Raw genomic sequence first — 25,853 nt, 5'->3', positions numbered from 1 at the left:
TCACCATCCCCAAGTGCAGCGGCAGTCCCAGGGATCCCCGGCAGGATCCCCATTCCCCCCCAAAGGTGACATCTGTAACATAGCACAGCCAGGAGTGCAGCCTGGGCTTGCTGACGGTCAACCCAAATGGGAGACACCCACTCCCAGGGAAACACCAATGTTCTGCTGGCATGGGGGTCAATTTGGGGCCTTCCCCTGCAATTGTGTCCCAGCCGACCAAATTATCTCCCCAGATGGCCCATTCCCACCCACACCACCAACAATCCAGCCCTAGTCTGACCCACCCCACTGACAGTGGCCCCTAACATACAATAAAAACAGTACACACATAATATTGCAGCTGTTCACGTAGAAAAAAGCTGTAAACAAAACAAAAACATTTGTTTCCTACAGTAACCCCAGCAAAAATAAATCTTTAGTAACCCTCTGATCACGGCACCCCTTTCAAGCCATCCCTGTTGGTCACTGAACTTCACCCCCCAGTCAAAACACATTTGCCCCTTCCTAGGGGCAGACATCTGCCCCCAGGGAGGGCTGCATGAGGTGCCTGCCCCCTCCTCCATTTGGGGTTGGGGAGAGGGTCACCACAAAACCTGGGACAGGCCCCCCAATGGAAGGGGAAGTAGGGTTTGGGCACCCTGGGGCAGATTGGCACACTAATGTGCCCATCTGCGCCAAGGGAAGTTGGGTAAACAAATGAAAATTGAAAATGTTGCGATGCATTTTAGAGGGGGCTGAGGGACACCCTAAATCGCCGGGGAATTTTGAAATGTAAAGGGGAGTTGCCCTCTCCTCCCCACCCCAAATGGAGGGGGGGCATCTCATGCAGCCCTCCCTGGGGGCAGATAAGTGGGGGCATCGCATGCAGCTCTCCCTGGGGTCAGGTGTCCCTTTCCAGGAGCAGATTTCTGATCCTGGGGAGGGCTGCATGACATGACCCCCAGTCCTTATTGGGTGGGGAGGGAGGGACACCCCCTTTCCATGAAAACATTCCCTGGTGGTCTAGTGGGAGGGGCACTCCCCCAAAAACAACCATGTTTTTTTTCTTATCTTTTTTTAATTTGGGCCCATCCCTAGCGGCAGATGGGGCCAGATGGGCACCCATCTGCCCCAGGGGGACCATAACCTGCAGGCCCCATCCTTTGGGGGGCCTGCCCACACTTTCCTGGCAGCACTCTCTCTCCCAAAAATGGATTGGGGGCCACCTCAATCTGCCCCCAGGGCGGGCTACAAGGGGTGCCCCCTCTTTCCACTTGGGATGGGGGGAGAGGGCCACCCCCCTTTCATGTAAAAAAAATACCCGGTGGCTAGTGGCCCCCCACCCCCACCCACCTCTCCATGTGCTTGCTTTTATTTTTTTGTATCCCCATCCCTGGGGGCAGATGATCACCCATCCCTAGCTGTGGCCGCATGCGTTGGGGCCTTGGGGGGGGGCAGGGGGTCGCTTACCTAGTAAGCAGCGCCCACTCCCCCGCATCACAAACAGATCCTGGTGGTCTAGTGGCATTGCTGGCCACGGATCGAGTGCTCTGCGCCCGATCCGCGACCAGCATGCTTTCACAAAAGGTGTGCCCCCCAAAATGGCTGCCGCAGTGAAAATACTTTCAGTTTCATGTCGGCGTATATTACGCACACCGACGTGAAACTGAAGGTAATCCAACCCCCAAGCCGTGAGGGGGACCTCCCCCTCACATATCCCGGGGGTTGGATTACAGTTTTGTGTGATCTCTGCTTTGCAGCGATCACACAAAACACAGTGCCTAAAAGGACGAGCTATCTCGTCCTTGCCAATCTGGAGGGAATGCCAAGGACGGGATACCTCGCCCTTGGCTCTTAAGGGGTTAAATACCTACATTCTAATACGACGCTGAACCGCTTTAGGTAAGCTACAATTGGTCTTATTATTTCTCTCAGCATTTCTCCTCTGACACTTAGGGCCAGCAAGTTGAGGTATTTTTTCGCTCTTTCTGTCCCTGACCTAGAACGACTCAAGTGCATTTCATTAACTCTGCATCCATAACACCCATTGGTCTGCTACACCTACCTGAGCCCTGCAGCACCGGTGGAGCTCCTCTGAGGCCCAGCATTTAAGAAATTGATTTTTAGAATTCCATGTTAAGCTTCTTTCCGTGGAACATTTTGCTATTAGGCGCCATTCAATCACAAACAGTTTGCAATTGAGATTTATGTTCCAAATTGCCTCCAAACACATACGGGCCTAATTATATTTATACATGCCTCCAACGGGGTCTTTACAGCTCCATTGGTCTATCTATCTGACTAGCTTTTAAGCTTTGGACATCATTCTTCTCTCCCGCCCCATCGCTTGGGCAGACCCCTTTTTGGTGTTCACTTCCAAGGTTGTCACATTTCTTTTATCAAAACCTTGGAAGGATGTGCATTGTCAAAAGAAAACAAACAATTTAGCCTTCAATAATTCAAACAAAACAGTAATACGTGTATAAGTGTGATTGACTATCGCTATTTTATTTTCTGTCCCTGATTATGCAGTATCAGTTGACCTAATTGCCAAGTTACATATAACCATTGTTCCTCTCTGGAACAATTCAGGATGCTGTTTCCTAAGTAAGGGAACCAGTTGAACAATACAAAAATGTTGTTTTAGATTTGTCTACTGTTTACCACAATTTTATTTGGAATTTCATACTCTAAATATTTTCATCTGTCTCTTTCATTTTCTGCTTCTTTTATTACCAGCTCTGGTCTTGCACACTACTATCACTGGGTCCCCTTCACTAATTACAACCTACTTTTTACACTGTTCTGTTTTTTTAAGACTACAACATACTCTCATACTATATTATTATGCCTACTACATATACGATATTTGTATTGTATTCGATTACTAATCAGTAATAACTATGTTATTGTTTTGTTTTGAAATGTCAGTAAATCAAAATTCATGCTTTCTGAATATATTTGAGTGGCCTGTATGATTTCTCTGGATGCAATTATTTTTTGATTGAATCATTGCTTTACCACTTGTTTATACAAGAAGTTTCTAAATCAATAACCAAACTGATATCAACATCCGGCAGTAGTTTTTCCTTTTATGTTATTAGAAACCTGAGCTAACCTGGACAGAAAACTCTGCGAACAGTGAATTATTACTTGTTGACACAGCAGTCAGCATGAAAGACACTTGAGAAGTTGTTGATGTTCTCTTGGGTCATTGTCTTCCCATCTCCAAGGGCAGTTGGTGGAGATGTCAAGCCTATGAACTCAGACAAACAAGCCAATCAGATCTAAGGTATGATTATAACCCACGCCTGAGGGTGGTTAGGCGTGGGCGGTCCCCTAGGGAGTGGCCAAGTACCATATAACCCCTTGAACTGAGAGAGAGGGGTGTTAGTGTTTTAGAAAGGAGACAGAAAGCTGTTGAGATTTGGTGGTGCACAGAGAAGGAGGCAGAGCTCAATCTGGAAGGGGGTTCTGCTTCTTCTGGGAAATCAAAGAGGCAGCATCTTGACCATTGTTCCACATGGCAGCAGTGAAGACAGTCAGACCCCAATACACATCAGTCCTGTCAAAGCTGAGCCATGCTCACAGAGCTAAAGCTAGAGCACCATGAAATTGTTGTTGCTGTATAATCGTGTGCTCTTAGGAGTGAACATGTCACAACTAGGCTGCTTCTGCCTTCAGGTACTTTGTGTTCTAGCAGTTGTCATGGATGCACACGATACCTTTGAACCTACCCTGTGCCACTACAGAGAGCGCCTATAGGCTGTATCAGCAAAGGCATATGTGTGACATGTGTGAACTATCATTTTTGCATGGAGCATTTATGATTAGCAGACCTCCCTTTCAGCAACAGAATTACCTGCATCATTTTACGTAATACAAATCAAAATAGCCATTGCTTTCACACCCTTGCAGATAGCAATCTGGCACAAAAACATACTGTAAACATGCAGTTTCAAAGGCAGGGCCAGAGTTGGTGAAGCAACGCATTTTTGAAGTCTCAGTATAGTAGATGGATCAGAGAAGAAGAAGAAGAAGAAGAAGAAGAAGAAGAAGAACTAGAAGAGACATGAGGATGAAGTGAGGGATTGGCATGGTAGAAGTTAGGTGGGTGTCAGGGGGCCACTGAACAGGAGGCACGGGGAGCAAAGTAGCACAGTAGCATGGCATTAAAAAGGATGGTTGAGCAGATAGGAGAACGAGATCTAAGAGGGATTCAAAAAAGGTTGTTGGAAGGGGCTCCATGGGTGAAAGTGTGCCCTGATAGTGGATGAAACAAAGAAGGCTGAAAAGAGGAAGGAGGTGTGTGTTAAGGAGAGGCAGGGAGCTGAAACTGTGTTGGAAGTCTGGGTGGTGAGAGCGAGGGTGAGAGCAAGGAGAGGGAGAGTACCCTTTGTATGGGTTCTATGGAAGAAAGGCAGTCGGAAGTGTGAGCAGCACAGCTAAGCCAAAGACTAAGAATGTGTAAATTGTGATGTGCAATTTGAGAGTAGACGAAGGGGTACAAGGTTGTTCGGGAGGCATCAGAGCTGGGGGTTTGTGTCATTGCGTGTGGAGGTTGCAGTCAAGGACAGAGGAATGGGTCAATAGGGGGAGTTGAAGGAGTTGAACGGGAATGAGCAGCAAAATGGCATTGAGTTGAGGCTAGAGCACTATGAGTGGCTGGAACGGTCGGATAGGATGTTGGAGGGTTAGGGTTGGTAACTGTGGGGTGTAATCAAAAGCCCCAAACCAACAGAGCTGAAGGACCCACTGGGAAAAGGACCAGCCAGTATTGAGAAACCTGCACAATCAAAAAAGGCCTATTTAGGCAGACTATCTGGGTGACTGTCTGCACTTGAAATCCAGAGAATGCCAAAACAAAAATGTAATCAAAGTGCAGATTGGAAAAGCACATCACATTGCTGGCTGAGGCATAAATGCAGTATTTTTCACTGAAAATGTCACCCATCAAAGGGTTGTGCACTGTGACAGTTCAGACCCACTTTTCAGCATAAAAATGAACAGCAGATATTTACAAGTGTATTTCATTAATGACTGTAAGAAACAGCCCTGTACTTTCAGCTGTTGTCTTTAAAAAGAAAAACAATGCTGTGTGAAAAGAAAAAATAAATACATCAATGCAAAAGCAAAGTGAACCCTGATCAGGAAAACACACAGTATGTCAAGGAAAAAAAGGCTGATGTTAGAAAATGCAATCTGTGAGTTCTCTTCAGCCAAGGACAAATGGTGAGTCTCTGGGAATACTTCACAAAGGACTTTCCTCACTGAAGCCTGGTTTGTGCATCCCAACTGTTTACAATGGCAATAAAAGGTGGCCTGACTGAAAGGTGTCAAAAACCAAGTGTCCCCTAGACTTGAGTCTCTGAAACCTCATTTCTGTGCAGGGCCTAGCTGGTGCATGACCAGAATGTAGGGGGGAGGTGTGAAAACCGGGGCAGTAATCAAGGAAGAAAATACAGGAAAATAGAAGCTTTTCAGATCCAAAGGTGGTTCCCTTCAGATAAGAGGAGAGGATGCTAGATGTCTGCAGTGGGGGATCCATGTGTTGGCCGGTGCATCCCCATTTTACGATCTGCAGCCTACTAACTTCAAACAAGAAAGAGACTAATACAAACACTGGACAAGAGAGGCCAATGGCACAGGAGACAGGAGGGCTCCAATATGCATAACCTAAAGATGTGCTATTAGTTTAAACGGACTATAACCATTAAGGCCTTTTTCATAGCAACCATAGGTCATACTTTCATGATAGATGTGCAATTTTTTAATGTAATTTCCAGGTGATTTTGGTGAAAAGAAATTCATCCACCTGCAATTTAGGGAATGCTAATGGTGAACTAAAGGGTGTTCCTGGCTGCTCTGAACCTATCCTAGTTTTAAGAGTTGGTGAACTGGTGGGGAGTAAAATTAGGAATGTGGAGAGTAAACTGCATATTCAGAATTATTATGCTTTTTGTGTAGATGTCAGAAAACTGCCACATGGCCGTGCAACACAGTGCAGACCTGGCGGTTGTTTCATTAAATTCACCATGAGTAGCTGAAGCAGAATATATGTATATTATGACAGTTACGAGTACATTATGAAGTTTTGCTACAAAACTACGTTTTGCCAAAGAAGTGACATGAAAACAAAAGGGGATTTCAAAGAGAAGTTGCCAAATATCTGTTCCAGACTCCTAAACTAATACGTAAAGAGGGGCTGGATTTGGGAGAAGAGAGAAAGATAACTGTCCAATCCTATTTGTGAAAACTCCTGCAGGGCACTGCCCATGATTGTAAACTTGATGGTGTCATCACTAGTATATGAAGTGGATGCACTGTGAGGAAGGGACGTAACTGCTGAAGTTTACCATCTGACAGCTAAAAGGAAACACCAAAAGAAGATTTTTGCTGAGAGCTCATGTGAGTGGAGCTGTACATTGCTGGGACGGCCTAAAAGGTGACTGGATCCTATGGTGGAGAGCTGGGGACCATCCTTGACAGTGGAGTGAGCAGACCTCTGCCCTGTCCTTCCAGACGGTCCTGAAATTCAGGTGGTTTTCCTGAACTTTAAACAGAGGTTTTCAATGTAAGTAGACTTGAACCCTTTGCAACCCAAAGGTGGGGGTATCTGCTGACCTTAAATCCTTCCCTTTACAGTGGGCAGGGGGAGCAGGGGGAGGTGTAGATACTTAGCCCATTTAACACCACAGGGTGATTTTTGTTCAAATTCAAAATTAACAAAGCTCATTTCCAGTGTGCCCTGAAAACTATAGACTGTAATGTAATTGTGTAATCATATTTTGGCTGTTAAGCTGACTTCTTTTAGGAAGAGGGGTCTCTTTGTCCCTAAACTAAAAAAAAATCCTAAACTGCCAGCTTCCCCAACACAGGCCTTTAAGTTGAGGGGGGGGGGGTTCAGAAATTCAAACTTTTCATATAATTCCAATTTTTACCATCTAGCTTTCCCAGCACAGGTCTTTAAGTGGAGGGGGATCTGAAATCTAAAATTCTCAAATCATCCCAATTTTTAACATCCAGCTTCCCCAACACATGCCTTCAAGCGGACAGTCAGTCTGAAATACCAAATTCTTCAATCATCCCAATGTTTCTGTCCAATTTCCCCAACGCAGACCAAAGTTGAGGGGTGATCTGAAAAACCCACTGCTAAATCACTCTGTGTTTATTTACTGCTAGCATTTTAAGCGTGCAGGATATCGTAAATTGTACAGCATTGCAAATGTAAAGTGATGTTATTCAGGGACCAGTGTTGATGATCATTTATTTTGAAATTTGTATAAAGTACAATATTGTGATTTATGTTTTCCCAACCAAATTGTGTAAGTTATTTGTGTAGAGAGACATTTATTGTGTTGTGCCACAGATAAAGTGGTGTGTGACATTTTAGTGTGATTTTATAGTACCTATTATCCAAATAAATACAAATATATTTCCAGTACACCGGCCTGGTTCTTTGCTCATTGGTAGCCGAGGGGGAGGAATCCAAGGGGTATGATGTGCAGCAGTAAAAGGGCTGAATAAAGAACTGACAATAAACCGTTTATTGTGTGACACCTTGATTGTGGAGGGAAGGAACTCCCTGTGTTGAGGGTGGGCTCTCAATAAACTATTACATAACTCTGGGGATGGGGTATGGCTCTATTAGGATGGAGAACCTTAGGCATGCCAGAGGTCTGGGGGTTACTACAAGCTCACTGTCTTAGCTCCCAGGGCCCAACAACCCACGTCCAGTCGACAAACGTAGGACTCAGCCAAGGGCAAGTTAGAACTGTCGTTTATTATACAAACAGATAGGGATCCTACAGGACATTCAAAAATTCCCAGAATCACAGCTCCCGAGCCTGTGTCAGGCTGTTTCGTTACATTTCGACATCACAACATGGGCCCTTCCCAAAAAACCTAACAGTCCATCTGGTTGGGTGATTGGAGTGATATCCCCTATGGACTGCTCCTACAGATAGTGTGTTATTGGTCCTCACAGGTCAGGTGGCTGGCCTGCCCCTCCCCCCAAGAAACTATCTATTACATTGTTGCAGGGTCGCAGGATTACCATTGGCCCTTGACCTCTGCCATCCACCCCTGGAGTTCTGTTCACTGATTGGCTGGAGCTGATCTCCCCAGGCCTGGGACCCATCTCTGTTCTAAATGCTCTGTGCACCGTCTCAAGGTGGTGAGAATGACATGACTATGTGTTTCCAATGGAACTGTTAGTAGTACCACTTTTGCCTGTGAGAGTGCCCTCAGCATTGCAACGTTGTAAACAATTCCATATTTCACTTCATGTCTGTGTTGCTGAGAACCATTCATCTTCCCACCATGAGCGAATGATCATTGTCTAGCTCAGCTGCATCATGTGGTTGTGGACCATGAAATTGAGCTCTTCTGGTCTGCAATTTGTGAGGATTTATTCAGTTTATCCTCAGATGGCTCTTTGTTGTTTTAGGTTTGGAATGTGCTACTTGTCTCTGACCTTGGCTGCGAGCCCTGACCTGCTGTTCTGTGCAGCCTGGTTCTGCCTTCCCTCGTCTCTCGTCCTGCGGCTTGTGGCATCATGTAATCCTCATTATAATTATACTTTGATTTCTACATATCTATACCATGCTATGTTTCCCATAGATTAGTCGTGTTTGGCCCTTCCAGGCGCCTAACATGATCCTGTAGTTTCATAGGGTTAGTTGCGATAAGCGGCTGCAAGTTCGCTCTGCATCTCTTCGTTTTACTTGTGTTCAGCATTTCTGCACTTGGCTAATGAGAAAAATAATATAAGCTTTTGACAGTATCTATGTTTATCTATTCTCTATCTACAGAACTAAGTAAGCATGTTCTTCGTGTGTGTACACATATGTTCTTTTAACTTCATGCATGGCTGCGAGTTTACTTCATGACTAACGTGGATATGTCGTGGTGTCACTAATGACATCAGCACATTGGTTTCTCCGCATTAGTCAACATCATCCATCAAGGTATTTGGGTCCATGACCTGTGTTGAGGCTCCTGCGTCCAAAAACAATTCACTGGTTAAGGTTTGAATGGCTGTCTAAGAGGGTATCTGTCTGCATATGTTGATGTCAATGGCCCTCCTGGGGGCTGTCCAAATAGTGAGTTGCTTCGTGCATTTTTAACTCATCTGGCTGTCATGTTCTTGGGGGAGAGGAGGAGCATTCCAGGGACTCTCACTTCAGTCCCCCCTCTGGTTGACTTATCGACCAACCAACCATACTTCGTCACCGTTGCTTTTGGTAGCCATATCTTCGTTACTCCTCCAAGATTTCCATAGCAATTTGCATGGTCATCGAAATTCCAAGTCATAAAACTGCAGTCCCCTTCCGGGTTGCACCATACTCATTTCGCCCAGTATCTGTTGTTGTCAACGGGATTATCTAATGTTATCATCTCAGTCACAAACAGTAGGCACTTCTTTATCTTTGCTCTCAGGTAATTTCTTTCTTCTACTATATTGTCCTTTTCTTCTTCAAGGTTTACATCCACTAACACTTTCATCCCTATTGTTTTCTCGGTAGTTGTGCGACATTGTGTAATGCAGATCTTAATCACACACAGTCCTACTTGTACTAATGTTAGTGCCCCTAGTAATACTTTCAGTCTGCCCGCTAACCATGTTGGCATCCATGACCATATGTACAACAACCAGCTTTGGTCTTTTCATGTTCCTTTGGCTTCCTCCTCCATTTTGGCGTGCATATTTGATAATCTTGTCACTGCTTATGCCGGGTGCCATTCTCTCCATCATTTGCAGGCACAAATGTGCAACAGGAACTCCCGGTCTTGGCGCAAACTCCTCCTTCCATTGCTGTGAGAAGCTCTAGAACATATCTGTTCTGGGGAGCCATCAACCTTACTGCTCAGAGCTCTTCTTTTATCCTGTTGAAACCATTTACTGTAGAGTTTATTGTCTGCATCAGCTCCCATATTGTTATCTGCAACCATTTCATGTTTGTGTACGTTTTTACAGCTAGAACTATTGACATGAAAAACATTTCTGTACTACTGAACAGCCGGTGTTCAGGTGGCACATCGTCCAGTGATGCTTCTGATGCTGATGAGAAATAATTGTCTCTTTTTACTATACTCACTTCTTTCTTTTGTTATCATCCATTTTAGGGAAGTCGTCCATCTTGATGTCCTTTTGTGGCACCACCAATGCTAGCATATTGATGTGTACCAATGTGTACCAATGAGCAAACTCCTCCCCAGTTGGGTGGCAGCTTCTAGTATGCCTTGGATCTGCATACCCAATAGTGATCCATTAATACTGCCGTGCCAATCTTCATTGCTGGATGCTTTTCTGTGTGCCTGCACTCTGTGTTTTCTCCAACCTTCACTGCACCATCATTCTGGAAACATAATGTTGATTTCATCAGTGGTATCATGGGCATTGGTCAAGCTTCATTGTCCACCCAGGTCATTAACTTGGTGCTTGCATCCCATTCCTTCAGGCACTTGCCATTTTCTCATTGTATTGTGTATACTGGTGCTTGTACTAGGGTGTGTGCTTTGCTACCTGATACTGCCGCCTTCCATCCTTCTGCTGTGTATACCTGGCCATACACAAGCATTTGTGGTCTTTCCCAACATCCTGTTTCTCCTTATATTTCCTTGACCCCTCTCTATGGGCTTGGTAATTCCTTCAATGTTATTGTTTTTGTCTCTGCTTTCTGTGGGCCGTCAGTTATGTATTGTATGGCCTGATCTAGTTTCCAGTAATTGCTCATCATGTCAAGAGTCTTTATATAACTGTCTTCATAGGGAAATGTTACTTTGGACATCCGTCTCAATGTTGCTGTCTTCCCTGGAATCTTCCTCAAGTTGTACCCATGGATAGGTACATAAGGCATTGCGCTCTTGCTGCTGGTATTTCAGTTGCTATAAATGTTCTGGAGGCACTCATGGCATAGGCGATTAGTGAGCATACATAGCAGCTCTCCCCAGTGGTTTCTTTGCATACTTTGGTCATGTGCTTGTCCCACGTGTTGTTAGATACTCGAGCAGTATCAGTGAAATATAAGTTCACCCCTCCCATGTCTGTATCAGCACTGCGCTTACCCCTCCTTACTGGGCTTACAGTGCTCCCCTGTCCACCTGACATGGTTGTTCCACCGGCTGAATTTAGGGTAATGTTAGTAGAGGATACAGCGGTACACAATGGATATTCGCCAACAAAAATGAAAGCAAAACACCATTGGTAAATAAGAGATAAGACAAAATAAGCTATTTTTTAATAACCGTTTCCATAACGTACACTGCTTGGATCCTGATGCAGCTTGATGATATCAGTTGCCCACCTGAAATGCACAAAATTAGCATTATGGGGATAATATTGTATTAGTACAAGGCCCGCAGACAAAGTAATCGGCCATAGCAAGAAGGAATAGCTGTTCGCACAAAGCCTTTCATTCTGGGGTCCAGAAGGACTGCAAAGACTGAGGGATTTCCCTTTCAAGGTGTGGATAGACTTGGGCGAGTTATGGTATCAAGACCCAGAAATACACATTAAGATAACGTCTCTGTGTGGTGTTGGACAAATTGGCCTTCAAAAGTTTCGGGATGAGGAGCACAGGGAATCATGGAACAGATGCAATAAAAACAGTTGCACTTTCACAAAGAAAAATAACAAACAGACAGCGTGCCCTCACTCTGGATGTGTAGGAAGTCCTTGGCCTATCTCTCCTGCCGGTGAGCGAGTAACCATTGGGTGTCCTCTGCTGGGCTGTGCTGATTCCAGATTATTGTTTTGCTCTTCCTTTTGAGAATTGTTGGCCCTGTCGATGTCAGTGCTAGAAGAGGCCACTGCTTTGTAGGGCTTGAAGTGACCGATGTGGTTCCAAGTGGTCTTTCTGAACAATTTGACAGCGCGCTCAGTTACCAGTTCAATCACATGCGGGCTTGTAAACCATGGAGAATCCCATTTGCGGGAAAAAGGATGCAAATGTACTTTATCACCTGGATACAAAGGTGGCTGATTAAGTAAATCCTTGTTGGTTTCGGTGCTGCCGCTCGCTTCTCCAACTACAGGCCTCTCCAGTTGCCTGTGAAGCTGGTGAGAAATAAAAGAGGCACTAGCAATCAAGGAAGTTGTATACTTGTAAAATGTCTTAAACAAGAAAATGTGGCAGAGAAAGGACCCGACAAGGTGCAGCGCATGGATGGCAAATTTGGGTGCTTGCTTATGGGCTGCTGCTGAGAGCGGTAGCGGGAACGTGCCAAATTACCCACAGAGTGTAGAATGAAGGAAGACTGGGTTTGCTCTCACACTGCACACACAATATCAAATAGAAAGCACAATTTGCTGATTATATTAAGTGATTTTAATCAACAACGTTGCAGCCTGACACGTGTTTCGAGCTTCATGCTCTTCTACTGAGGCTGCTTGACATAATTTCAAAAATAATAGTTGCACAAAATCCATTAACAAGATCAAAATCAATGGTAAGGGGAAAACAAAAGACCCAGACCCAAAACACATAGAACAGGTAGGGTGTACCAACCAAATTAAAATCATAACAACCACAATGCGTTGATGATTGAATGAAAAGTTACCATGAGATACATTTGAATTAAACATGAAGTAAAAAGCATATTACCAATGGAGTGCGGCATTGTTTGTGAAAGGATATCAGGTGGATAAAGAGAAATAGAAAAATACATTAAAATTGAGGGAAGAGGATTTCAATGGTGATCAGCTAAAAAGTACATGGGTAAAGCCCCAAGTTGCAACGGATTACCTTGAACTCGGTTTATCTGCAGATCAAGTGCTGTGAGAAATAAATATGCAATAATTCGGATTGAAATAAAAACGCATGACAGGTGGAATTCCATAAATTGCAATAAGCCTGTGCCAAAAATAAACGCTTACCAGGTATTAAACCTTAATTATTAAGGAAAAGTAATACGTGGGCTCCCTAAAAACAAGAAGACATGTGGGAGCCTGTTAGCAGATCTAATGAGCAACAATAATACATCAGTAAAGTTAATAAGTGAAAGCAACCTACCAATAACTTGCAGTTGCACGGAGAACGTTTAAATAATGTACAGCAATGCTGAAGTCAAAAGGTCCCGTGATGGAAAGGAAAAGCAAAAGAAAGACATCAATTAGCTAATTGAAAGTTGCCTGCGGCGGTCCGTCTAGACTAGCACGGAAATGATTAGGGTCCCTGCATGTACCAGGGATCGTCTACAAACTAACAGAGCGATGCCTTACCAGCGCGTCCGCTGCTCAATCGAGTGAATGGAGCCGCTCGCGTGAGGTTCTGTTTCCATAATTGAATGGAACAGAAAGAGCGGCGACGGCCGCCATATTGAATTAGTGTTGTACTATGCACTTGTACAAGAAGAATGCATGAAACACAAAGAGAAACATTATACGTGACGAAGTGGCATAGGCCACTGGTAATATTAACAATTGTAACCAAACAACCAATGAAAAGAAACCTTTAAACTGGATAGATTATTGCGCACATCATGTGCGCAGAAAATTAAAACTGGACAGAATAAAAGCCCGCCCGTGCGATGCACGTATGAAGGTGACAATTGGGAGCCTACTGGGAATGGACTGGTCCGTGTAATGAACATTTAAATTCAAAACCATTTGAAGCAAGTGACGGGACTCCAGAGCCAACATGCAAAAGAATGAGCCAGACAGCAGGGTTTGCCCTGAGTCTGTGATAGTTAGCAATTAACTAAGCGAGTCAAAAATAGAGGTTGAAAAATAGTGTGCAAACACATGTATTGATTGACTGATCTCCATTGTTACAAATATATGATGATCTGAGCAAACCCTTAGTTGATGGCATATAGCAGAAACCCATAAGTTACACATGCGAGAGGGCTCTGAACTTTATGTGATCACAAAAAGACGGATAGTTCATGGTCTGTGTTTAGACCAAAATCATCAGTACGGTATTGACAAATCAAACGTGCTTCTAATTGCCGGAGTTTCAATAACATGTTGCCTCCACGTTGTGGGAGGGTAACCTTCATGATCCCAGCAAATTGAATCATTGATTTGTTGTCCATTTGGTGGACACGTTGCCAATGCATGGCTAAAGGGTATTTAGAATCTGATTGTGCAATGGAATAGAGATGTTCACTAATGCAGATTTTCAATGGGCGAATGACCCCGTAGAGAATGACTTAGCAATAGATTGGGAAAACAACTTAACGACCAGTTCAAATAACAAATTAAAGCTACTTATAGAACATGCTAAGAGAGAACATGATAGAATGTTGTCCAAATTGATTCCTTGAAAGAAGAAATTGCCCTTTTTGATGCACCAAGTGCCACTGTACACAAGAATTATAAAACCATGTACACCCGCCTACGTAAGCACCAAGATGAAGTTAAATTACGAAAGTCATGCAAGTACTCACAAGATGACAGGGATTATCGCGATAATAGGGTGTACACCTATCAACCTAAATACGACCAAGTGTCTTGCTCTCGCACAAGTAGCTTAGCATCATCCCCTGTGAGCTCTGAAGCCGAGAGTGATGGCGACAAACCCAATTCCGAAACAGATCCGATGCAGCTTCAACTGGCTCTGAGATTATTCCCTCTGATGATTTGGAGTCAACAGAAGGCGAACAAATGCCAATTATTCAGCCAATGCCGCTGCCTTTGGTCTAAACACAGACCATGAACTATCCGTCTTTTTGTGATCACATATAGTTCAGAGCCCTCTCGCATGTGTAACTTATGGGTTTCTGCTATATGCCATCCACTAAGGGTTTGCTCAAATCATCGTATATTTGTAACAATGAAGATCAGTCAATCAATACATGTGTTTGCACACTATTTTTCAACCTCTATGTTTGACTCGCTTAGTTAATTGCTAACTATCACAGACTCAGGGCAAAACCTGCTGCCTGGCTCATTCTTTTGCATGTTGGCTCTGGAGTCCGTCACTTGCTTCAAATGGTTTTGAATTTAAATGTTCATAACACGGACTGATCCATTCCCAGTAGGCTCCCAATTGTCACCTTCATACGTGCATCGCATGGGCAGGCTTTTATTCTGTCCAGTTTTAATTTTCGTGCGCACATGATGCGTGCAATTATCTATCCAGTTTAAAGGTTTCTTTTCATTGGTAGTTTGGTTACAATTGTTAATATTACCAGTGGCCTATGCCACTTCGCCACATATAATTTGCCTCTTTGTGTTTCATGCATTCTTCTTGTACAAGTGCATAGTACAACACTAATTCAAAATGGCGGCCCCCTTGCCATGATCCTAATCCGCCGACATGAGGCCGTCTTCGCTGTCGCCGCTCTTTCTGTTCCATTCAATTATGGAAACAGAACCTCACGAGAGTGGCTCCATTCACTCCATTGAGCAGCGGACGCGCTGGTAAGGCATCGCTCTGTTAGATTGTAGACGATCCCTGGTACATGCAGGACCTTAATCATTTCCGTGCTAGTCTAGACGGACCGCCAGAGGCAACTTTCAATTAGCTAATTGATGTCTTTCTTTTGCTTTTCCTTTCCATCACGGGACCTTTTGACTTCAGCATTGCTGTACATTATTTAAACGTTCTCTGTGCAACTGCAAGTTATTGGTATGTTGCTTTCACTTATTAACTTTACTGATGTGTTATTGTTGCTCATTAGATCTGCTAACAGGCTCCCACATTTCTTCTTGTTTTTTAGGGAGCCCACGTATTACTTTTCAGTAATAATTAAGGTTTAATACCTGGTAAGCGTTTATTTTTGGCACAGACTTATTGCAATTTATGGAATTCCACCTGTCATGTGTTTTTATTTCAATCCGAATTATTGCATATTTATTTCTCACAGCACTTGATCTGCAGATAAACCACGTTCAAGGTAATCCGTTGCAGCTTGGGGCTTTACCCATGTACTTTTTAGCTGATCACCATTGAAATCCTCTTCCCTCAATTAATTGCTTTTAATTTATTTTTCTATTTCTCTTTATCAACCTGATATCCTTTCACAAACAATGCCGCGCTCCATTGGTAATATGCTTTTTACTTCATGTTTAATTCAAATGTATCTCATGGTAACTTTTCATTCAATCATCAACGCATTGTGGTTGTTATGATTTTAATTTGGTTGGTACACCCTACCTGTTCTATGTGTTTTGGGTCTGGGTCTTTTGTTTTCCCCTTATCATTGATTTTGATCTTGATAATGGATTTTGTGCAACTATTATTTTTGAAATTATGTCAAGCAGCCTCAGTAGAAGAGCATGAAGCTCGAAACACGTGTCAGACTGCAACGTTGTTGATTAAAATCACTTAATATAATCAGCAAATTGTGCTTTCTATTTGATATTGTGTGCGCAGTGTGAGAGCAAACCCAGTCTTCCTTCATTCTTCACTCTGTGGGTAATTTGGCAGGTTCCCGCTACCGCTCTCAGCCGCAGCCCATAAGCAAGCACCCAAATTTGCCATCCATGCGCTGCACCCTGTTGTGTCCTTTCTCTGCCACTTTTTCTTGTTTCATAATCTAGACCATAGTGGTACAGCAGCAGATTTGGTAGCTGTGTATATAATCCATTCTCTTCATAGCCAATATGGCAGCAACTGCAGAATATATTCTGACTAGAGATGACGACATCAAAGCTTTATTTTCCCCTAGGATCTCAACTTTGAATCCTTTCAAGAGGTTGACATCTGAATCAGAGGATCTCCGATCCAAATTCATTAAACTCGAACGACTCAGCATCAGAGAGATTAACACATTTTGGGAGAAGACCACTCTCACTCATTAGTTACAAGAAAACAAAATACCCAGGGGTCTTCGTATATTGATCCTACCGGACTTTGAAGACCCCCTAGATAATGACTTAGCAACAGATTGGGAAAACAACTTAACCACCAGTTCAAATAACATGTTAAAGCTACTTATAGAACATGCTAAGAGAGAACATGATAGAATTGTTGTTCAAATTGATTCCTTGAAAGAAGAATTTGCCCTTTTTGATGCACCAAGTGCCACTGTAGACAAGAATTATAAAACCCTGTACACCCGCCTACGTAAGCACTAAGATGAAGTTAAATTACGAAAGTCAGGCAAGTTCTCACGAGATGACAGGGATTATCGCGATAATAGGGTGTGCACATATCAACCTAAATACGACCAAGTGTCTCGCTCTCGCACAAGTAGCTTAGCATCATCCCCTGCGAGCTCTGAAGCCGAGAGTGATGGCGACAAACCCAATTCCGAAACAGATCCAGATGCAGCTTCAGATGGCTCTGAGATTAATCACTCTGATGATTTGGAGTCAACAGAAGGCGAACAAATGCCAATTATTTAGCCCAAGCCTTTTTTAGAAGAAATTTGCAGGTACAAGAAAGGCAATCGTCAAGCCGCACTAGCAGCAGCCAAAAAGGTTTGGTTCCAATTACCTCCACCCGCCAATATTTCAACCCCAGACCAAAGCCTCGGGGCACAAGGGGTGGCCAACCAACCAGGTGTAAACACCCCACCCGCCCAACGCAGAGTCACATGGGCATCGTACCAACAGACTCTCAGGAATCAAACCAGATAGACCTAATTCATATTCGTAGTTATTCGCTATCCTCTGATGAACGTGCAGTCCTCAATCGAGGACTTTGTTTTGCACCAACGGGATTCAATGAATATGTCCAAATTCACATAGATTTATTCAAATTCATTCACAAATGAAAATTTAAAAAATTCTGTGTGACACAACTCAAGTACTTCAAAAGCAAGCCCCAAGAAACCCTACCATCCAACATTACATTACAAACCATGTTGAGCACTCATGTACTGATGTCTATTGATGATTGTGAATTTGACTCCAATAAAAATGTTATGGACTTATTGCATGACTTGAATATCCAACAACAGAGTTTGAAAATTAAAGAACTCTCAAGCAAATCGAAATTTACTCCTGTATTTCCCAAGGACAACTTGATACATTTCATCAAGCGGTAATCAATTACACTCACAAACTTCAGGATTCAGTCAAACGTAAAAGCAACAAATTCAACCTTTCCAGTAAAGAACAACAAGCTTTACACAATTTGGTCACAAATTACACTATCATTATAAAGGAGGCAGATAAGGGAGGTAATGTTGTTATCATGGACAAAGCTGATTATATTACAATGGGTCTCACTCATTTAAACTCCCAGGGCTGCTATGAAACTATACCTGGCAACCCTACGGCCACCCTTCGATTAACAATTAAATCAGTGGTTGACAAATGGCACACAGCAGGATTGCTAACTGATGTGGAATGACAGTTCTTAATTGTAGAAGGGCCGACAATGCCAACGGCATATTTTTTGCCTAAAATTCATAAAACATTTACTAAAATACTAGAAGGGAGACCGATCCTAAGTGGAGATGGAGGCATCCTAGAGCCCACCTCCCTTTACATTAATGAGTGTATCTCATCATTGGTGAATACTATACCAACCTACATTCATGATACTATGCATATTCTTCAGATGCTTGATCAGTTACCTATGTTACCTAATTTGGTCTTGGTTACACTCGATGTTTAAGCCCTATATACGTCTATTAACCACCAACAAGCAATTAGAAGCATTGACTTTATCTTCTGAGCACACTCAGCTTCTTTCTTTGAAAACATAGAAATGATTAAAGATTTACTAACAGTTGCTCTTTCCAATAATGTGTTTCTGTTTAACAACACCTACTATAGACAACGTATTGGAATCGCGATGGGGGCAAGCTATGCCCCTGTGCTTGCAAATATTTGTATGCATAACTAAGAAACAACTTGTCTTTTCCAACCAATCTTTCAAACCACATATTTATATGTGAAAGAGATATATTGATGATGTGTTTTTGGTGTGGCAGGGTTCTATTGAATGCTTAAGTGAATTTGTCACCTACCTTAACTCCAACAATTGGGGCATCCAGTTCACACATACATACAGTTTTACGAGCATTAATTCTTTGGGTCTCACAATTAGCATTTCAGATAACCAGTTTGTGACTAAAACGTTCAGAAAATCTACATCTGTTAATGCAGTACTACATGCTAGTAGTTGTCACAGGAAAACTATGATTTCCAACATTCCGAAAGGTGAATTTATCAGACGTAATTGTCTGCTGAACACAGATTTCAATGAGGAATGCTCAATAATACGTCACAGGTTTCTTGCTAGAGGATATGACTCTCGATTAGTAGCTAAAGCAGAACTAGAAGTACGAGTCATGAAGAGGTGTGATCTACTCACACCGAAAGTACGGAATGAGACCATACACTCCCAAAAACTGAAATTTATTACCATATTCAGCTCGGATAGCTCAGTGCTCTATAATACAATCAAAAGACATTGGCACAACTTACAACTTGACCGTGATATTACTCCTTGGGTTGAGAGCACACCAAGTTTTATTTATACCAAGGCAAGCAATCTCAAGAATATTCTTTCCCCTTCATTCATGGCAACATCATTACAACAACAAAAAACGTGTTTACACCAACCTCCATGCCCAGGTTTTTATAAATGTGGGGGCTGCTCTATGTGCTCCCATGCATTTGAGACCACAGCCATTGATTTTGGACATTTAGGCACACACAAGATCAATTCTTTTATTAATTGCAACTCTAAATTCTGCATTTATTGCATCAAATATGTTTGTGGACTTTATTACATTGGTAGCACCATTCGCCCATTGAAAATCTGCATTAGGGAACATCTCTATTCCATTGCACAATCAGATTCTAAATACCCTTTAGCCATGCATTGGCAACGTATCCACCAAATGGACAACAAATCAATGATTCAATTTGCTGTGATCATGAAGATTACCCTCCCACAACGTGGAGGCAACCTGGTATTAAAACTCCGGCAATTAGAAGCCTGTTTGATTTGTCAATACCGTACTGTTGATTTTGGTCTAAACACAGACCATAAACTATCCGTCTTTTTGTGATCACATATAGTTCAGAGCCCTCTCGCATGTGTAATTTATGGGTTTCTGCTATATGCCATCAACTAAGGGTTTGCTCAAATCATCATATATTTGTAACAATGGAGATCAGTCAATCAATACATGTGTTTGCACACTATTTTTCAACCTCTATTTTTGACTCGCTTAGTTAATTGCTAACTATCACAGACTGAGGGCAAAACCTGCTGTCTGGCTCATTCTTTTGCATGTTGGCTCTGGAGTCCCGTCACTTGCTTCAAATGGTTTTGAATTTAAATGTTCATAACATGGACCGGTCCATTCCCAGTAGGCTCCCAATTGTCACCTTCATACGTGCATCGCACGGGCGGGCTTTAATTCTTTCCAGTTTTAATTTTCCTGCCCACATGATGCGCGCAATTATCTATCCAGTTTAAAGGTTTCTTTTCATTGGTTGTTTGGTTACAATTGTTAATATTACCAGTGGCCTATGCCACTTCGTCACGTATAATGTTTCTCTTTGTGTTTCATGCATTCTTCTTGTACAAGTGCATAGTACAACACTAATTCAATATGGCGGCCCCCTTGCCATGTTCCTAATCTGCCGACATGAGGCCGTCTTTGCTGTCGCCGCTCTTTCTGTTCCATTTGATTATGGAAACAGACCTCACGCGAGCAGCTCCATTCACTCCATTGAGCAGCGGACGCGCTGGTAAGGCATCGCTCTGTTAGATTGTAGACGATCCCTGGTACATGCAGGACCTTAATCATTTCCGTGCTAGTCTAGACGGACCGCCAGAGGCAACTTTCAATTAGCTAATTGATGTCTTTCTTTTGCTTTTCCTTTCCATCACGGGACCTTTTGACTTCAGCATTGCTGTACATTATTTAAATGTTCTCCGTGCAACTGCAAGTTATTGGTATGTTGCTTTCACTTATTAACTTGACTGATTTGTTATTGTTGCTCATTAGATCTGCTAACAGGCTCCCACATGTCTTCTTGTTTTTAGGGAGCCCACGTATTACTTTTCCTTAATAATTAAGGTTTAATACCTGGTAAGCGTTTATTTTTGGCACAGGCTTATTGCAATTTATGGAATTCCACCTGTCATGCGTTTTTATTTTAATCCGAATTATTGCATATTTATTTCTCACAGCACTTGATCTGCAGATAAACCGAGTTCAAGGTAATCCGTTGCAACTTGGGGCTTTACCCATGTACTTTTTAGCTGATCACCATTGAAATCCTCTTCCCTCAATTAATTGCTTTTAATTTATTTTTCTATTTCTCTTTATCCACCTGATATCCTTTCACAAACAATGCCGCACTCCATTGGTAATATGCTTTTTACTTCATGTTTAATTCAAATGTATCTCATGGTAACTTTTAATTCAATCATCAACGCATTGTGGTTGTTATGATTTTAATTTGGTTGGTACACCCTACCTGTTCTATGTGTTTTGGGTCTGGGTCTTTTGTTTTCCCCTTATCATTGATTTTGATCTTGATAATGGATGTTGTGCAACTACTATTTTTGAAATTATGTCAAGCAGCCTCAGTAGAAGAGCATGAAGCTAGAAAAAACGTGTCAGGCTGCAACGTTGTTGATTAAAATCACTTAATATAATGTGCTTTCTATTTGAAATTGTGTGCGCAGTGTGAGAGCAAACCCAGTCTTCCTTCTTGTAAAATTTCTTGACACAATATATCAGACACATTTTTAGAATCTTTGATTGCCCTAGTGGGAGGAGCCAGCGGAAGTCGCATGCACTGTCCTCTGCCCACCTCCTGTGGGGTTAAATGGTGGTCGGACCTGAGCTTATTGCGCTGTGTGAACAAGGCTAGGGGAAGGCAATGAGGCAGTTTTTGTTCAGTGTCTTTTTAGTTTTGGCTAAAGCGTCCTTGAGTAAGCTGTTGAGGTGTTCACACACCCCGTTTGCTTGCCGGTGATAGGCACAGGAGAATGTGTGTTGGATTCCTAACAACGTTGTGATGTGCTGGGACATCTCATTGGTGAAGTGAGGGTTGCTGACACACCGCAGGACCTCACACATGCCCCATCATGGGAATATCTCCCAGACCAGGAATTTTGCTGGCCTAAGGGTGTCAAAGGATGTGAACAAGGACCAGCCTCGATCCAATGGGTAAATGGACACACAACCACTATCATGTAGCGGTACCCTTGGCAAACTTGGATCATGTTGACATAGTCGATGTGCAGGAGTTGGAATGGACCTACTGGGCGAGGTATGGCTCCTCTGACTTCCCTCAGTGCATGACCTGCAGTATATTGTTTACACACTAGACAATTAGTCATGAATTCAGCCACGTGTTCCGACAAGTTAGGACAGAACCATGTTTCTCCAATATCAGCAGCAAGCACCTCCTTCCCTGTATGGGTTGGAAAGTGTGGTTGTGTCAGTGCTGTGTGCAATAATAAGAATGGCATTAGCACCTTCCATGTATTGTTTTGCCACCATAGGGCGTCTGTCGAAGACACTGTACATCCCCTCATTAGCCACAGCTCTTTTTTTTCCCTGGGTGCAGCTCCCTGCAGCCCAATAATCTATGTTACTGGTGATGTGGTGTACCCCTCTTTTAGTATCATGGTCCTTACATAATCGTGCACGTGGGACGAAGCCTCCATTTTTAAAATGTCCCCTAAATAGGTGGTGCGTTTTGCTTCCACATCTACTGATTCATTAGCCCTGGAGATGGGATCCTACCCGATAGGAGTGTGTGCTGCACCGGTGACCCATCAGCACGCCTGAAGCCCTTCCTCATCCAACGTGACAGCCCAGAATGCACTATGGATGTCACGTAGGATGAATCCAAATAAATCGTCACTTCCTTCTCCCTGCTGTCCTCCAATACCAATATTAAGGCCACTAATTCTGCTGCTTGTGCTGAGTAATGTGAAGGCAGGTGTGCGCTTGTCACAACCTTGCTTGTCCTGTCCTCTCTCAGTTTCACTACTGCTGTCCCAGTATGGCTTTCCCCAGTCGTTTGGTCATTGGTAGATGATCCATCAATGTAAAGTATGCCTCCCCCCTCAAGTGCATCCTCCTGTACCTTATGAGTGTTGCTGAATTCTTCTATGTTTGCTGTACAGTTGTGTGCATAGTTGCCCTACTGTAAGAGGTTTGGCGATAAAGGCCGCTGGGTTGACAAGTCTGCATCTCACTATCTTCTTCAGAGCCAGTTAAGATAGTAACACCTTGTACACCGAAGCTCTGTGTAGTCAGTGTGTTCTTCAGTCTTTCCAGTATTGCAAAGAGAGCATGCTCCACCTAGAGAGTGGTGCTGCATCCTATGGCAATAGTCACTAACTTGTCCACTGCGAATGTAGCTGCAACCAATGCCTGTTCGCATTGGATAGTGTCCTCTCATAACTGGGTCTAATTTCCCAGTGAAATAGGCTAAAGGCTTGTGCCCCATGCTTGTCTTCTGTGTCAAAACTGCAGTCATAACCACTCCATTGGAGTGTGAAAATATGAAAAATTCCTTTTGATAATCTAGGATCCCTAACACTGGAGCTGTGCATATTGCTTCATTCAGCTCGTCAAATGCCTCAGTCATTTCTGTTGTCCATTGTAATGTCTTCTCCCCTCTTTGTGCTTCCTTCGGTGTACGCAATAGGGGCCTAGTGTAGGTGCTGTATTCGAATACACATGCCCTCCAGTAATTACATAGTCCTAGGAACTGCTGCATTCGTCTTACAGTTGTGGGTTTTCCTGTCCTGCGTATTGCTTCTGCCTGTTCTGGTGTCACTCTTCTGCCATTTTGGGATATCATCTGTCCAATGTAGAACCCTTCTGTCTGGCAATATTGTAGCTTGGCTTTGCCTACCTTGTACCCCTTTTCTTTGAGTACTGTCAACATGTGTACTGAGTAATTTCTACACTGTTGCTCTGTCTTGCTGCAAATTAATATGTCATCTACCTACTGTATGACTGTGCTCTCCATATGTACATTGCGTAGGTCCATTTGGAGTACCCTATTGAATGTAGAATGTGATTCACGCTACCCTTGAGTAAGTCTTGTATGTTTCCACTTCTTATTTCTATATAGAAATGAAGTTAAGTCCTGTGAGTCTGGGTGTAGTGGTATAGAGAAGAATGCATTCTTCAAATCTATGAACGTAAAGTAGGCAGCTTCCGTGGGGATGATAAACAAAATTGTCACTGGATTCGGAACTACATGATATTCTGCTTCTTCAATGTGGTTAAGAGGATGCAAGTCCTGTATAAAACACCATGACTCCCCTGTCGCCTTTTTGACAGGATACACAGCCGTATTGCATGGTGATTCTGATGGCACTAGGATGCCCTGCTTCACTAGTGTTGCAATGGTCTCATAAATGCCTTCGTATGCCGCTCTCAAACATGGGTATTGCTGAACTTGTGGTAAAATTGCTCCTGACTTCAGCTTTATTTTCACTGCTCCTATCCCCTTCAGAAGCCCCTCATCATAGGGACTTGTGGTCCATAAGATGCTGGGGACCTTTGCCAAATCCTCCTCGAGAAAGGTTGGTGGTGCTTTCAGCGCCAATCGCCATTCTCTGTGGTACCTCTCTGTAATGTATCCTCACCAGAGGCATAGCCAGGATTCTCTAACAAGTGGGGCCTAAAGCTAATGTAGTTGTGCCCACCATGTGACATTAAAATCTGTAAATGCCCACGCAGCACTGCTGAGTGGGCATTTACAGATTTCGGGTGTGCTTTGCCCGCTCAGGCCCTTCCCTGTCTATGCCTCTTATCCTCACCCAATATGTGATACTCATTTTGAACACAATCTCGTGGTCTGATCTGTTGTCTTTGAACAGTTCTTCGTCAGTAACTGTAGTCAATCTGTATCCTTCTGCCACAGCGATTACTGCTTGCTTTGGCTGCCCTGTGTCGTCTGTCGCATGCACTGCTATCCAGTCGTCCCCCACTATCACTACCTCTAATTCTAGTGGCACTATCGTCCCTTTCTTGTAATCTAATGGAATATCTGGCCTGTATAAGTACTTGTTTGGAAGGTGTCCACTTTTTCCCCTGAATCCCAGTGAACCATGCTATTATTATTTTAGTCCCATACTGGAACAGCTCCTCGCCTACGGGCACCCCATCTGTACCTTCTGTCCCAATAGGCTTCCACAATCTCCCTCATGCTTAGAAGGTGTATCCTTCGTGTGGAACACACTATCCCCTGGTCAGTGAATGAAATGATCATTTTAAGTCTGCTCATGATGTCTTTCCTCAGTATGTTTACAGTTGTCTGTCGAGAATGAAGTAGGGACAGAGCTAAGTCATGCTCCCCTATGGTAAGTGCAATATCTTCAGTAAAATTGAACACTTCCGTTGCCCCATAGAACCCTTGAGCATTCATGGGATCACCTGACATACTACATTTCCCTTCCCGGCGTGGCTATCCAGCCATGGTATAGGACGTGCCTTGCTGAGTAGCTCCTGCAGATCCGAAGCTGATCCGAGACATTGCGCTGAAAAATGACCCACGACCTTCAGAAATGAAGGCAAATGCATCGGAAGAAGTGCCCTACAATATTTAAAAAGAGCGAGGGAATCGTGTTAAGGAATACGAAGTAAAAGGAACTTTGGAAATGCGGCCGTACAGAAACAAGAAACACAAGATGGCGGACAACAAAGGGAATCGAAGACATGGCCGCAGATGTAAATGATTAGATCCGTGTGGTGGAAACTTGGAAAGGAGACCGGCATTCAGTGTTTATGCGGCGCTCTGACTTCACCCCTGTTTGCTGGCAATATTGTGAGCATCAGCTGCTCACAGAAAACAGCGTTGCGTAATAATAAGGCCAGCCGCGGACCTGCAGCAACGTAGTGATCCGCACGGAAGATACAGTAGCCGGGATAAGCAAACATCAGTGACTGCAGTGGCGGAGTTCAAAGAACGAATGGAACATGCTGTGCAAACGCATATGTAGCAATATGCAAAGAGCCGGAGGAGTAGG

The 25,853-nt window shown here is 43.3% G+C and overlaps 2 long non-coding RNA genes across 5 annotated transcripts; both read left to right on the top strand.

The window, feature by feature from the left end:
- The first annotated feature begins 15,291 nt into the window (after nucleotides 1-15,291).
- LOC138525561 (uncharacterized) lies at nucleotides 15,292-19,102 on the top strand. 2 transcript variants are annotated; one of them, XR_011283361.1, is made up of 5 exons: nucleotides 15,298-15,349; nucleotides 15,510-15,557; nucleotides 15,649-15,694; nucleotides 15,796-15,825; nucleotides 16,193-19,102. It is a non-coding gene; the product is annotated as an uncharacterized lncRNA (long non-coding RNA). The 2 variants fall into 2 exon arrangements; XR_011283362.1 differs by lacking the exon at nucleotides 15,510-15,557 and having other exon boundaries at nucleotides 15,292-15,349.
- Nucleotides 19,103-19,242: 140 nt separating this feature from the next.
- On the top strand, nucleotides 19,243-24,473 carry LOC138525560 (uncharacterized). Of its 3 annotated transcripts, XR_011283360.1 has the most exons (5): nucleotides 19,243-20,590; nucleotides 20,751-20,798; nucleotides 20,889-20,934; nucleotides 21,036-21,065; nucleotides 21,433-24,473. It is a non-coding gene; the product is annotated as an uncharacterized lncRNA (long non-coding RNA). The 3 variants fall into 3 exon arrangements; XR_011283359.1 differs by lacking the exon at nucleotides 20,889-20,934; XR_011283358.1 differs by having other exon boundaries at nucleotides 19,243-20,798.
- Nucleotides 24,474-25,853: the final 1,380 nt, after the last annotated feature.

The sequence above is a fragment of the Ambystoma mexicanum genome, chromosome 7p (genome assembly GCF_040938575.1).
Source record: "Ambystoma mexicanum isolate Mex_15411 chromosome 7p, UKY_AmexF1_1, whole genome shotgun sequence".
In the NCBI taxonomy this organism is placed as follows: Eukaryota; Metazoa; Chordata; class Amphibia; order Caudata; family Ambystomatidae; genus Ambystoma; species Ambystoma mexicanum.
The sequence above is the reverse complement of the archived record's forward strand: the minus strand, read 5'-3'. Positions and strand labels throughout refer to the sequence as shown.